General features: G+C 45.4%; 1 long non-coding RNA gene across 2 annotated transcripts; it reads left to right on the plus strand.

Annotated features, from left to right (window-relative positions):
* The first annotated feature begins 444 nt into the window (after nt 1-444).
* On the plus strand, nt 445-10,287 carry LOC101706958 (uncharacterized). Of its 2 annotated transcripts, XR_015446693.1 has the most exons (4): nt 445-752; nt 1,822-1,950; nt 4,545-4,708; nt 9,960-10,287. It is a non-coding gene; the product is annotated as an uncharacterized LOC101706958 (long non-coding RNA). The 2 variants fall into 2 exon arrangements; XR_001183401.3 differs by lacking the exon at nt 4,545-4,708 and having other exon boundaries at nt 465-752.
* Nucleotides 10,288-15,299: the final 5,012 nt, after the last annotated feature.

Genomic DNA, 15,299 nt, shown 5'->3' on the forward strand with positions numbered 1-15,299 from the left:
TCAAGTCACTAAATTCCAAGGCCATTTTTCTTTCTATTCCTAAGAACCCATCATCACAGACTTGAAATGTTATTTGCACACCAAACACAGTAATGCAAATAAAAAATAGAAATTAAAAAAAAAAAGTTCAAATACTCTGCCTCCTTTCTCAATCCTTATTCCCATGGGCAGTTTCCACGTTTTCAAGCACCTTCCATGCTTGTCCCTGTTCCCTGAGTTCTGCTACTCCGAAGCCACCTGGCCCTGTTCCCTCTCATTGCCCACCCAAGTGGCCCAGCTTCAAGTGTCCTCCAGCTCCCACTGTGCCTCTCTGAGCAGCTCCCAGGGATGTCCCTATTGAGGAGCAGAACAAAAAGCCTTTTACAGACTCTCCCTGGCAAAGCCAGAGTGAGGCAGGCTTTGAGGAGCTTGCCAAGGAGGGCGAAGGCCTTGCTTTGAAAACACTTCTCCAGTTTGCTGACTCGTGGGACTTGGCAAGCCCAGGGAATAGTGCTGAAGGGAAGAAAGCCCCTGGAGGGGCCTCCCGGGCGGCTGCAGGCAACCCTGCTCTTTTCATTGGCCCCATGTGACGCCCACAAGGGAGCAGGCCTCGAAGGCCTTGTAAATGAGTGTTTGCAGGGCCCCTCCCTGACTACAGCCCATATGTCAGGACACACACCTCCGGACTGCTAAATGGCTGAGAAAAGGACAACCGTTTTCCGTGTTGGTACGACATGCAGCATTGGCCAGTCAAGGATTGAGATCAGTCAGAGGTAAGCAAGTATGAAAAGGGAGCAGGAAAAATCTGTCAACCACAAGAGACTTTTCTCCTCTGCCCTGAGCAGCATTCAGGCCCATGATTCAGCACAAATGATCATCCTTAAGGCACCCCTGGCTTGGTTCAGTTGTGAATTAAATGCATGACTTCTTTGTTGTAACTCAGTTTTCTACTCTGTAAAATAGGCACAAGAGATGTGGGCTCATGGGAGTCACTTACTAGAGCCCTGTTGTTTTATTAGTGGGCAAATTGCAAATCCAAGTCCTAAATGCTTAATCAACTGACCTCCATTAACGGTAACACAAGAGCAAGAATTCAAGGGCAGCCACCTCACCCATTTGTTTATTTTTCCTCCCTTGGGCTAAAATGGCTCCAAGGCCCCAGACTCACAGCAGGCCTGCCTCTTCCTGTGGCAGCCAGAGAGACTGCAGAGGACAGTGTTATTCAAGGTCATTTAAAGGAGGCAAGGACCTACCTTCCACAAAGGGTCCTTGTGCAAATGCAAAGGCCAGGGATTAAGGATAGGACTCAGCCCAGGGCAACTCCTTGCTGAAATGTTAGGACAGAAAAGAAAGACTGGAGGCTGGGGGTGCAGCTCAGTGTTAGACTGATTGCCCAGCATGTGAGTCTGGGTTCAATCCCCAGCACTGCAAAAAAAACACAAAAACCCAAAAAACAAAAACTTGGTCACTTCTAGAAGGCAGAGTGACAGACCAAAAGCTTTCTGTGAGTTAGAAAAAGGCACATGCTCTGAGTGGAGGAAGTAGAAACACCTCTCAGACAGACAAGTTAGGGAAGGCGTGCCTTTCTGAGCCACCCGTCGGGACAAGAGCCCCTCGGCGGGTGAGAGTGGGCTGGAGGTCAGCCCCATTTCCCACCGCTCCCTGGGCACCCTTGCCCACCTGCGGGGGCTCTGCCTGGAACTGCCCGCCTGTTTGACAGGGAACTGTCACAGTCAGGCTGGAAGCTTCACACCTGTGTAGGAAGGAACACCACAGCATCTTCTTAAGAAGTAAACAATGTGACCCGATTTAATTCTAATTTTTTTCTTTATGCCTTTGAAGTGACAGTTTCTGGGGAAACCCTCAATACCTTTAAGGGGAGATCAAGGACTCTATTGAGTTGCAGAGAAGTTACTGAAGCCATTCATCCATTTGGCCAACAGCCATCAACGCAGGCCAAGGGTGTACATGGTAAGGCACAAGCAACATACAGACTTGGCGGGAGACAGCACAGCCCTTGCCTCTGGAAGTTCACAACCGAGCACAGTGCAAGACCAACAGGTGCTGACAGGCACAGAGGGTGGCCACTTCATTTATTTTAGAACCCAAGAGAGCTTCAAAGAGGAGTTAACTTCTGGGGTTGCTCTTAAAAGAGGGATAGGATTGCCAAGGCTAGGGAAGCCAGCCAGAGAGTAAAGCAGACAAAAACCTATGGAGTTCAGAGAACCTATGCCAGGGCCAGATCATAGGGTGGAAGGAGTAGGAAGCCCTAGAGGGCATCTGGCCCCATGAAAGGCCGTGGCAATGAAGAGGAGTCAGGACACTGCTGGGGGGTGGTGAGAGGGTTTTTGTTCCATCTAACCTCAGAATAACTTCGACGGTGTTGGGAGGCCAGACTGTGGGGACTTGGGTTTCCAGACTAGATATGGGGATGGGGGGGCGGGGTGTGGCCAACACAGTGAACACAGGAGCGACAGTGGGTTTGGAAGGACATTGTTCAATTTGGTAACAGAAAAGTCAAATTTGAGCTGATAACAACTCAGTGCTGTAAAAATCTCTAGCTATTTAAATAATAAATTAGCTACTTTTAAAACTAAAAGGCACAGCAATTGCTAATAAACTGGGGAGATTCTAAGAGCCTCTGCCTTTTTGGTGGCTCTGGTACTAACTGGATCCATCCTCAGACTCTGAGGCGCATTAGGATCAGGATGGGAGGGAGGACACACAGACAGTGTAGGTGCCCGAGCCTCACCCCCAGGGCAGTGGGGTCTGTTCCTCCCACGGCGACACCAATTCCAGGTTACCCAGTCAGTAAATCAAACATCAAGGAGATACCTTTAAACTTTCAACTTCTTTCTCATTAATTAACTAGAAATATCTTCACCTGTTTACTTTTTAGCTAAAAAATCTCTTTAACTGATTAAATGAAGTGAATTCCCACTAGCCAGCAGAAAGATGAGTGACCACTGGCCCCAGGAGAAGCTAAGATAGCAGAGGCTGTTAAGTGAAGGTGAGAGTCCACAGAGAAACAAAGAGACAGAAACTGGGAGAGAAGGGCTAACAGGAAGCAGGTCCGGGCACTGCTGGCAAAGCAGCTCAGCAGTCATGGATAAAATGCTGTGAAGAGTGGGCACGAGGGAGCTCTAGACTGTGTCCTTCATCCTCTGAGACCCCACAGCCTGGGGGGTCAGATGCTCAGCCTGCATCAGTCTCAGCAGCTCCACTCAGAGAAGGCCCCATGAAGTCTGTAGGTGTCCCTCCCTAGGTTGTTCTGCTTCGACTTTGCACCTCACAGCTTACATGTCCTGCAGAATCATTTCAAAGTTGACCAAGACTTGCTAAATTATCCCATAAGGACAAAAAAAGGTATGGCTGGAAAACAATAGCAAGCAAAGGTGCAGTGCAGCTGAAAATGTACCCATCATCACAATGTAATATCCCAACCAAACAAGCTTGGTGTTAAGACCGGCTCCACCCCAAAAAGAGAATCTACTTTCTTTTTATCGGAAACCCAAACCACACTTGAACCTAACTGGCCTGATTATGATAACCTCCTAACATGTACAGGTAAAGTGACCCACCATGCCAGGCTCTCCAGGATTCTCCTGGTTTTGGCATTTGAAAATCCCATGTCGTTGGAAACCCCTTGATTCCAGATAGTCAGGACAGTTGGTCATCAAGGGTACAGGTTATGGGGCCATGAGAATATGAGTTTGGGAGCAAGATGGATCCTAGGACTCCTAGACTCCCTCTTAGTAGATGTGGGCCATTTAATACCTCTGGCTTCATTTAGATTCCTCCCTCGACAAATAGGGTTTTCAACACCTGATTTGTAAAACTGTTTACAAGGAAGAAACTGTAAAGTAATAGAAAGCAAGCAGGCGGGCCAGGGCCAGCTCCAGCCCCCTAGGGGAACCCTGGGCTGGGCTGCTTGTGTGACAGGGACCAGCACAGCACAGCCAGGATGGGAAATGACCACCATCCAACACCTCTGCCTCTCTCTCCTGGCACAAATCTGCCTGACTGTGCAAGCTGTGGTTGCCACTAAAGGTTCCCCATCCCTCAGGGGTTGAGCACTTGCTGTGTGCCTCAAGAGGAGGATTTCTGTGGCTGCTTGAGAACCACCACACAGAGACATGTGGGGCCAGATAAGAAACCCCCATCCCCAGGCACAAAGGTCCTGCCGCTCCTGCTGTGTGTCCAGGCAAGAGGAGGGGACCAGCCCTGAGGCCAAGCCACCAGTGTTCTTAAGTGTTCTGTGTTGCTGAATTTCTGTCCCCATGGGACACTCCACTGCACAGTTCAGCGAGAGAATGGCAAGAATCTTCTCATGCCTCTGTCCTCTGAGCTTGGCAGAGCCCTGAGTCTTCTCATTAGCCAATGAGGTCTGGAGTGTGCTAGTCACAGTGAGGTAGTGAGTGCCCCGGAGAGGAGCTCAAAGCAAAAAATGCTGGCCCTCTTTCGGTCACAATGGCAAGGAGAAGAATAAAACTCTTTTCTTTTCAGATTTTGAGGGTCCTTGCACTCCTCTGTGGGCTTTTTCAATAGCTGTTTGTCATTTACAGGTAAACAACCGAGAGATAGGAAAAAGGGATACTGGTAGAGATGCAAGTGGTTTCTCTCTGACTGGGCCCCTAACAAGTGGCAACCCCAAGATCCTGCCGTCCATCCAGCAGTTTGGGGAGGCAGGCAGCAAACAAACTCATAAAGAGTAGAATGTGAGATGATGGTAAGTGCCCTAAAACAACATTAAAAAGGTAATGTAATAAGCAATAGGGACAGGAAGGAGTCTTCTGGATTGCAGGTGAGGGAAGGCCTTTGTGAAGGAGAATGTTTGAGCTGGGACCAGGTCGATGCGATGCAAAGGAGTCAGCCATGCCAAGATGCGGGGAGGAGTGTTCTAAAAACAGCACAATGGGACAAGGACTCTAAAGTGGGAGCAAGCATGGGTGGGGTATAGAATTGCAAGAAAGTCAGTGTGGCTTGAACGCCAGGGAAAGACAGTGGCAACCTGGCAGAGATAGAGAGGCGACATGGGCCAATACAGGGTGTATTTTTTAATGTTCACCCACAGGACTTGTTGATGGATTAACTGGGGTTGGGAATAAGCACCTAGATTTCAGATGAATAGAAAAAGATGGAAGAAGCCTGCTTTGGTTATGTCCAGCTCGAGGTGGCTGCTGACTGTCCTAGGGGAACAGTCAAGTGGGTGGCCGGGGAGACAGATGAGAGGGGCGCTAGAGCTAGAAACAGGGGAGAGAAAAACTTACATGGAGGGTTGAGAAATGAGACTCTTTGCTGCCTTGCCCAGCTTCCAAATGCTCCTGGCTACCCACACCCTCTGAAGCCTGAGCCCTTTGGTGTTTTAAACTGCCAGGCTGTGCACCAGCTCTGCAGGCTTCTCATGCTGGTTCATGGAAAGATCTGGCCCACTTCCTGCCCAACTTTCATGTATTCTCTCAGCCAGCATGCATCCAGGGCTTGTTCTGTGCAGGTGCTAGGCCAGATCCTTGCCCTGCAGAACCAAAGGCTGCACTGGGGGAGGTGGCTCGTGTGAAAGGAGATGGGAGGACAGGGAGAGGGTGTGGCCGCAGGAAGTGGCAGGAGAGGGGGCAGGCTGTCAAGAGGCCAACTTGCCCGACCCTTCCCACCTGAGGACTTGGGCTAGGTCTGACTGCAGGCTGTTAAGAGGCCTGCAGCTGCTCGAAGAGATGACCTCTTAGAGCTTCCTCCTGTTCCAAAGTGCTGCAGTTATCTGGAGATTAATTCCAAGCAGACAAATCATTTAAGGAAAAAGCAAATTTTAGAATTCCTTTACATCAATTATGCTTTTCTATTTTAAACCTAAACTTCGTGATAATTGCCTACAGCCTGGGCAGTTCCTCCCCAGACAAAACAGTTTTTCAGTTAAATTCTGTGCTTTGCACTTCACAGCAAGGACACCCACAGAACAGACTCCAGCCCACCCCTCCTCCTCCTTGGGCTCCACCTCAGAGTACTCAGACCAGAAGGTGCAGCAAAAGCTCTTTTGTATCAAGTACAGCTATTATAGGGTGTGGCCCCCAGTAGACACTACCTTCTCTATTATTTTGACAGTGTGACTTCCTGTGATATTACTAAGTATCTCCTGTAATCTTGGTAACAAAGGCTCATACTTGGGGTTTTTTTTTCTCCTCTCAACAATATACTTGACATTTACTACATCATCAAACGGTTTCTGAGGTTTTAGGGCTAAAGCTCTGAACGTATTACTTCCTGTCCCAGCAGCAGTTCAGGTGCCCTGAGCAGCCCTGAGGCCTCAGAAGTAGGGCTGTGGCTCTGCTGTTGACTTTACCAGACCATCCAGCGATTTCAAAGGCAGCCTGTCCTCAGAGCAGATCCTCCCAAGGGCTGAGAAATGGGCTCTGGACCTGAAACCACTAGCCGTCCCATCCTAAGATCTGTTCCTTCCAGCCCCTGAGCAATTCACTTAACCTCTGTGCTACACAGATTAATAGTATGGGGCAAGATGAGCTCTAGGGAATGGACAAGCATCCAATTCCCTAGAGTTGAAATACAGGCTAGAACTGCTCTCAGGACCAATGAGGTGACCTCCATGAAAACTGCAGTAGAACCACACATTTTTCCTAGAGGTAATTAAACCTCTCCCCAGTGACCTGGTACCATGGGGATTTGATGGACCTGCACTATGAAATATGGATTTGTGGCCACTAGGGCAGAAAAGTACTCATGATTTCTCCAACTCTTTATCCCTCCTGCACCATTTACAGCATACCCACTTTTGAGCAGGCCCAAATCGAGACTCAGGGACGAAAGGATGAGTACAGCAAAGTCTGTCTCCTCCAAGGACAGAATGTCTAGGAAGTGGGACTGCACAGAAACCCACAGCTTACCACGGGCAGGGCTGGAGAAGGCCTGAGTGGCACAGGAAAGGAGCCCTTAATTATTCCCAAGTGATTGGAGGGGGGAAGGGAAGGCAACTTCCCAGAACAGCTAATACTTAAGCTGACTGAAAACTTTAGTAGTGGTTGAGCAATTGGACATTTCAGGCTGAGGCAGCAGCAGATGCCAAGGCCCAGGCCCAGAGTGAAGTGCTTGGTGAATAACACTGATCCATCAGGATGACCATGGTGTACATGGGGCAGTGCTGGAAACCAGGCCAAGGCTTCAGTATGTGCTGAGGATTATGGCTCTACCTCATTCCAGGGCTTAATCGGTGGAACACAGTATAGATTGTATTGTCTAAAGGTCAGGGGCACTGATTTGGGAGGTGAGCTAGACCTGAAATTGAATCCCTGATTGGTGCAATCCAGGGAGAAATACTAAATCTTCTAAACCTCATTTTCTCCTCTATAAAATGGGCATACTGATACCTGCCTCACAGATAATTTTTTGTAAGATAATAAATGTACTGCGCATAATACCTGGCAGTTTTAGTAGCTGGTTAAAAGAGAGGTAAGGTCTCAATTTGTGCTTCTAGAATTATTGCTCTAGCACCATTTGGAAGGTGGGTTGGAAGGACACAAGACAGGTGGCAGGAATGAATCTAGCTGTATGAAAGCACACAAGCACATGTACCACTTGATAGTGGGGTAAACAACATACTGAAGAAACGGTGTGATTTAATTAAAAGGGAAAGAGGAGGAGTCAGAAAAGGCTTCATAGCAGAGGTGACACAGGAAATAGGTCTTGTCAAGAGGAGAAACAAGAGAACAACACAGATGAGACATGAAAGCATAAAAGTTCAAGGCATAGAGAAGCAATGAGAATAATCCAGGGCCATGGAGGAGGAACAGGGATAAATGCTTTCCTGGGTCCACATCCAGGAGGCACATATTATATGGCAATGCATGTGCCTGGGCCAGGGCAATTATGATGAGTCGGGGCCAGACCTTGGGTTAGACCTTGAATGTGGAATTTATTTGCTAAGAAATTTAGAATTTATTGAGTACCTATCAAGGAACCTATTCCTTTGTTAAAATTGTCTGGGGAATTCTGATCACTGACCCATAAAAAAGTTTTCAAGAAAGTAGGGAAATTGCAGTGCAAGTATGGCCTCTTGGTCCTGGGCAATGAACCTAATCTCTTCATGCTGCACGATAACCCAGGCAGGCACATTAAAGTTAATAATAATGCCACGAAGAAATAAAACACCAAGCCATTAAAGAACTTACCCAAAGTCACCCAATGAGTAAACGGACAGGTGGGCTGGGAACTCTGAAGTTCAGAATAGAACCCCCTGTAGGTAAAAGACTAGAAAGTTTTCTTTTTTTGTACCAGGGATTGAACTGGGGACCTTGCATTTGCAAGGCAGGCAGCAGAACCACTGAGCTAAATCCCCGGCCCTAGAAAGTTTTCTTTCTAGAAAGTTCTGGCACTCATGTAGCCACGGTTGTACCAACAGGAAGTCAAATTGCCATACAAGGGCTCTTGGGACAGATGGGTCAAAGGAAAGGGGTTTCTCAGTACACCAAGAAGGCACAAAAGCACTTGAGGTTTGTTTCACCTCCCTTCCTGGAGGGCAGTCCAGCTTGTGTGAGAATTTTTTTTTTTTTTTTTTGTACCAGGGATCAAACTCAGGTCCTTGGGCTTTTGAGGCAGGTGGTGGAACCACTGAGCTAAATCCCCAGCCTGAGAATTTTTTTTTTTTTTTCAGAAAGGGCAACACATTACCCACACACATAGGTGGTTTGGGGAAGAGCTGCAAGCATTGAGGTGAGAGAAGCTGAGTCCATCATGACTTCCAGGGATTTCCAAAGTGAAATCAGTCTACTCTCTCCCCACTTCAATCAACTCTGAGAGGCACAGTTTGAGGCCCTTTAGGGGTCATTGCTGAGGGTGGGAAGATTGAGCTTCCTTCCTCCATGAAACTGCACCTTCCTCCTCCACCTTCTGCTCTTGGCCCCGTGACTGTTCTCACTAAAGATATTAGTCTTCCCTGGTCATGCTAGCTCAGAAGTTCTGAAGTTATGTGCAGAAACAAGGGGCCAGGCTACCAGTATCTCAAGGTTATCTGAAAATCCAAGGTTCTCCAGTAAGTTTGTCAGGGAGAAGGATATCTGCTCAAATCCAGGGAAGATTTCAGTTGGGAAGTGGGTGCTCTGAAGAAAAGACCAAATTCCAACTCAACCCGAATGTGGGAAAGGAAGGGTAAAAAGGATTAAACAATGATTTGGTGAAAACAATTATGAGGTCTATGTCAGACACTTCAAGTCCATTCAGTTACATACCACTTCCATTTCACAGATAAGAATCATAGACAAAGAGGGAAATAGCAGAATGTGAACGAGGAGCTATCTGACTTCAAAGCCCATGTCTCCCCTCCCTGCCACTCTGCCATATAGAAGATCTTTTTCCAACATTCAATCTCTTTAATCACAAGAACTGAAGGCAGCTACTTCGGCATCTCTGCTTTCTGATCCATGCAGATAAGAAGCTAGAAAGTATGTACTGGGGATAGGAAAGCTCAGAAACAGACACCACTCCATGCCTTCTCTCCCTCCCCTTCTCAGTCACCCTCATGGCGCATCTGACCATGAGCAGTCTTCATCCCAAACCTTGCCCCTTTGAGAGCAGTAAAGGACCAAGAAAGGTAATCTTCCTTGCGTTGGTATAGAAAGTATATTTTCCCCTTGTTTCCAAACACAGGAGCCTCCAGCAAACCATATTTCTTTTGATGATGGAAGACAGAAGTGTTCCCTCCCTATGAAGCTCCTAGGATATTGGTTGAGAGAGCAAAACATGGCAAAGCCAGACAAACCAAGTTGAAAATATCTAGGAGATAACTTCCCCCAGGTCCCCTGGGGAGTCATTAAATTCTGTGTCTTCATTTCCTCCAAGGTAGAAAAAGGGGTAATAATTCTGACCTACCTCACCAGAGCATTGAAAATAGGAATAACTAATTAACGCTAGTGCAGCACTTTTGAAAGTAAAAAGCACTTTGCAATAATTAACATGGTTTCTGCTTTCATCTCCTGCAGCCTCATAAACAGAGAACTGGTTCCCGGATAGCCATGATGGCAAAAGCAAGCCAGGCAGCTGGCTTTCCTGAGGAGGCACATGGTGGCTCTGTCGGGGCCATCAAAGTTGTCTCAGGGCTTCCGTCCACTGGAGACTGCTGCAAGCTGACAATTTCAAATCCATTTGCATCCACTTAGCTTTCCAGAGACCAAGGCATTTTTCAGCTACAGCAAACAACACATGAATGTGAAGCTCGGAGCAGGCAGCACAGGGCAAAAAAGGATTGGGAAGTCTCTGGGGCTGCTGCTAACTTGTCTTGAAAAATCAAAATGAACTTTTTTCTTCAAAGATTCTGCTTCAATTCATCATCATTATAAAAACACTCAAGTCCTTGAGGTCTGAGGCTGCAGTGAATGCATACAAAATGGGTTTTCTGCAGGGGAAAAAACATATAATAATGTCCTAAAGCTCTTCTTTTGAGCTATGGGCAGCAGGGAAGTCTGGTTTGAAATCCAACCTTCACCTCCACTGAGCAAATTTTGTTAATTAGGATGTGTTTGCCCTCCTTAAGGCACCTTCTTTCTCAGGAGATTTGTATCTGGGGAGGGCCTTTCCGAAAGGTAGAACATCTTTAATTATTCAAACTGCTGGACCCTGGAGCATGATATCCCCTTTGCCAGCTGTCATTGGCACCCCAAAAGTAACACAGACTTCATTAGTGTATCATGGAAACTCTATTATAGATGGGGGCTGGGGGTTGTTAACCTGGTTTATTAGTGTAACACTTCAGGTCCATATGGTAAAAGGGCTTCTGTGGGCTGGGCTGAGACTCACCAGGCATGATAGTGTTTCTTAGGAAAGTAAGTTCTGATTTCCAAGTGGCTGCCTTTGAATCTGGAATGCAAGCCATTTCTAAGAAGGAAAATGCCCTGAAATATTAGATGCATGTTTTTTCCCATTATTTCAGAGGTGAGGAATGCAGTTATCTTGAACTTCCTTTAGATAGATGGTTTCCTTTTCTCCTTCTCCCCCTTCTTCCTCTTTCCCCACCTCCATGCCATTTTATGAGCTGATAAACCATTAGTAGTTAACATGGACTTCTCAGAAGGCAGTCAAGGATAAACTTTGCCAGAAAGGGCTGATTCAGGTGGGGTTACATGACAGGCTCTGTAGTCCCGAGGGACACTTTTCCAGACTTGAGCATAATATGAATTCAGGGAGGCAAGAAAGAAGAGTCACAAGATGAGCCCTCAGGACATCCTTGCATAAACCCCCAAAGTCAGGGGCTTAAGAAAGAGATGTGAGGAAGAAGATAAGATCCAGAAGCAAAGAAATTTGTTAGAGACAGACTGGCAAAGACAGAAGACCATAGCAAGGACAATTCTGAGTCCAGCAGTGGACCAGGTACAATGACAGCCAGCTCTCCCTACCCATGGGTTCCATATCAGTGGCTCCCACCATCCATGGACAGAGAATACTCAGCAAAAATATTACATCTCTACTGAATGTGTACAGACTTCTATTCTTTATCATTATTTGCTAAATAATATAATAGAAAAACTCTCTACATAGCACTTACATTGTATTAGGGTAGAAGTAATCTAGAGATAATTTAAAGCATACAAGAGAATGTACATAGACTATATGAAAATACTATTCCATTTTATATTGGGACTTCAGCATTTGCAGATTTTGGTATCTTCAGGGATCGTAGAGCCTGTTCCCCATAGATACCAAGGGGTGACTATACTTGATGAGTTTTGGATAGGCCCAAGTGAAAAGCAAACATAGATTATGAACAACTCCTTTCACAGTGAAAATCAAAAGGCTACTCTCCTTCCTCCAGAGGACAATGAATTCCCCCCCCTTAGAGCCAAGTGGTGCAAGCTTGGTAGCCCCTTCCTAGGTCTACTGGAGAGAAGGTAGCAGTCAGGCCAAGATCCAGTATGCCCTGGAACTCCCTGCTAGAGGTGCTCATGACACCTTCCCTCCATGAAATGTGGTCAATGTCAGAATAGACAAGTAGGGAGAGAAACACCTCACTTCCATCCTGGTATGCAGAGGCCATACTGAAAACCACTAGCAATCTCAGCAACACAGCACTGGCCCAACCGATGGATATGATCACAGGCATAGCCAGCCTCACACAAGGCCCACAGGCTAAAGACCACCTCTGCATAGCTGTGTCAGTCAGTAAAGCATCTTTCAAGATTAAACAAGAAAATACATTAGTGAAGGATGTATGATGCCTTCGTATAAGACTTTACATTCAATCATTATTATAATCTTGTGTAGGACACACTTTCTAAGCATGAGACCTGTGCAGTGATATGGGACACCACAAACCTAAAGGGACCCCACTTGTGGCTAATGCTCTGCTATCACTTTCCCGATATTCTTTATTTCAGAACAAAGAGCCTGCATTTTCTTTTCTTTTCTTTTTTGGGGCAGAGGGAGTACTGGAGATCGAACTCAGGACCTTGCACTTGGGAGTCAGGTGCAGTGCCACTGAGCTAAATCCCTAGCCCTGCATTTTCATTTTGTATTGGAGTCTACAAAATATGTTGTTGGTCCTTGTCCAATGGGGGAAAAAACACAGGTGTTACCAACTGCCCCATTTACAGATCCAGAAAAAGAGGATTAAGCAGGTTAAACGGCTTCCCTAGGCTCACCTCACTAGTAAGCAGCTAACTCCAGCTCCAGACCTCACACTTCCTGTGTTAGATAGCTTTGTGCCACTGGGACAAAATGCCCGAACAAAAAACAACTTAACAGAGGAAAAATCTATGTTGACTCATGGTTTCAGAGGTCTCAGTTCATGGTCACTTGGCTGCCCCCAACAGGAGCTGTCCAAACTGGGCCAGACTGGACCAAGCTGGGCCAGTCAGATTTTCTTTCCCGGGAATCTGGAATTGGCATCCAGCCAACAAGGGGCAAAAGAAACAGCTGGAGCAGTTGTTGAAACAGAGGAAGGGTAGATTCGGGCATAGGACAGTCATGTAATAACATTTGCATCTCCTATCCTTTCTCCCCACACTCCAAATTTATGACTCCCAGAAACATAGCTAGAGGAAAAGGTCAGGGTCTACCATATTGCCAGGAGATAATAATCCAGACATTTTAGGGGAAACTTCCTTATGTGATCTCACTTGTGGCTGAAAACCTACCAGACCTGCTGGTCATGGGAGTTACATGAGGATGGACAGCTGTGATTGCTAACATTTCTTATTCATGCTGCTACTATTGTTTAATCTGTATAAATATATGTAGCACTTCCTATATTCCAGATACTAATCTAAGTGCTTTACATATATCAATTCATTTAATTTTCCTAAAAGCCTATAAAATAGGTATTACTATCATCATTCCTGGTCTATAAGTAAAGAAGCTAAGGCACAAAGAAGTTATGTACCCCACCCAAAATCACACAGCTCATATGTGGTAGAGCCAGGCTTTGAACTCAACAGCCTGACTGCAAGCAAAGTCTGAATTCTTAACATTCACCAACTACCTCTCGAAATATTATCCTGGCTGGTCTGAAATAAATAACATGCAATTTCCACTTCTCAGTTTAATTTTACCTAATCACAATGCAATGTTTTAAAAATGTTGCTTATTTAGAATCAAAAAAGCCTCTGAGCAGTCAAAATAAAATGACAATGCAAAAGCATGAGCACTCAGTCCCTAAGATTTTCACTCAACCCTCATTTACTCACATTCTCTCTCCCTCTCCTCTTCTTCTTTTTACATGTAAAAAAGAATCTAGGGTAGAGTTTCACCTAGGATGTGGACCATTATCTGTATCCAAATGATCCAAAATGTATCACTTCCTCTCAGGTACAGCTTTCAATCTGTCCACTTGGGGTTCTGCATATCCGCAATTTTGATCCCAAGGAAGGATCACACTACAGGGTCTTACCCTTTCCTACCAGCTGGTGTGTGCTCAGAACATGCACAACTGGAGCCAATATACACAGGACTGTAGAAATGGGCCCAAAAAACCACCCCATGGGACTCTCAAAGTCAAATATAGAAAGTCATTGGGGTCCTCTCTTCAGTTTGCCTTCTGCTAAGGGAAAGGAGTCAAACGCATTCGGAACTCTCCGTCCCTTGTCTTGTAACCATCCTCTTTCTCACTGAGCCCCTTTAGACTTTAGATTCTCTATTGAATGCTTCACTCTTTCTTAATTTTTGCTTTTTAATCTAGCTAACTCTGGTGTAATATCATCTTTGTTTTTAAATACCTTGTTCTTAAAAGGCCTACAATACGGTATGTATACATATAAACTTCCCTTAGTGAATGTATCCATTATCTATAGCAAACATGTACTAATAAAATAGTAAAATAAGTATATAAATACTTCCTTCTTAGTAAAGTGTAAATTCTACCATATGTAATATAGTTCATTCAGTAAATATTTTGATCTATGTATTCTGTATTTTATTATTATGTACAGTAAATATATTTAATAAAATTCTTTAATTCATAAAATAGATTCCTTACCCAAACTGCTAATAGAGTTGTGATTTGGGTTCTCCAGAAAATGGTCATGGTGTTGGTTCTCCCCTGTCAGCATCTCACTCTTAGCAGATGCTTTAAAATATTCTTATTTGAATTGACTTGCTAGGCTAGGTAGCTTTCAAGAACTGGGTGTGTGTAGTTTCAGTCCATCTGTCTACTCAGCAAGGTCTTGGCAGCACTAACTCTTCCTTTACACCTAACACATATTTATTATTCTTTACACTTCTTTCCTTAAATTCTGAAATCTTTTTTTTTTTTTTGGTACTGGGGATTGAACCCGGGTCCTTGAGCTTGCTAGGCAGGTGGTGAAACCACTGAGCTAAATCCCCAGCCCCTTCTGAAATCTTAATTACTGGCAATACCACCCTGAATGACTCCTGCCATCAGCACTGGAACTGACCATTCCTTCAACACTTACAGAGGATTTTGCTGTGCACCAAGACTAGGAACTAAAGCAATGACAGCTATTTCGTTTGTCCCCAACAGCCATGTGGTAAGTGTGACTCCAAGGTAAGTAGGACAATTATTCCTTTTTAACAGATGAGGGACAGAGAGGTGATGTGACTTTCTCAAAAACCCAGATTTTATATTAAAAAAAAAAAAAAAGAAGCACAGATTCAAACTCAGATCTGTCTAACATCAAAATCTATTCTCTGGGGACTTGACCAGCCTTTCCCAGCTGAAAAGTTCCAGATAAGTTCCAGACAGTCATTGATAAGACAAATGCTTATCACCCACCTTTGTAGAAATGAAGACTCTCGTACAACTGGCTCTCCCAGAGCACTCACTTGAGTTTTCTTCTTTAATGCAGTAGAGAGGTTTCTCAGGAAAGAGATAT

Source organism: Heterocephalus glaber, unplaced genomic scaffold (assembly GCF_053883595.1).
Source record: "Heterocephalus glaber isolate CG9 unplaced genomic scaffold, H.glaber_assembly_v1.0 deba00001720, whole genome shotgun sequence".
Classification (NCBI taxonomy): domain Eukaryota; kingdom Metazoa; phylum Chordata; class Mammalia; order Rodentia; family Bathyergidae; genus Heterocephalus; species Heterocephalus glaber.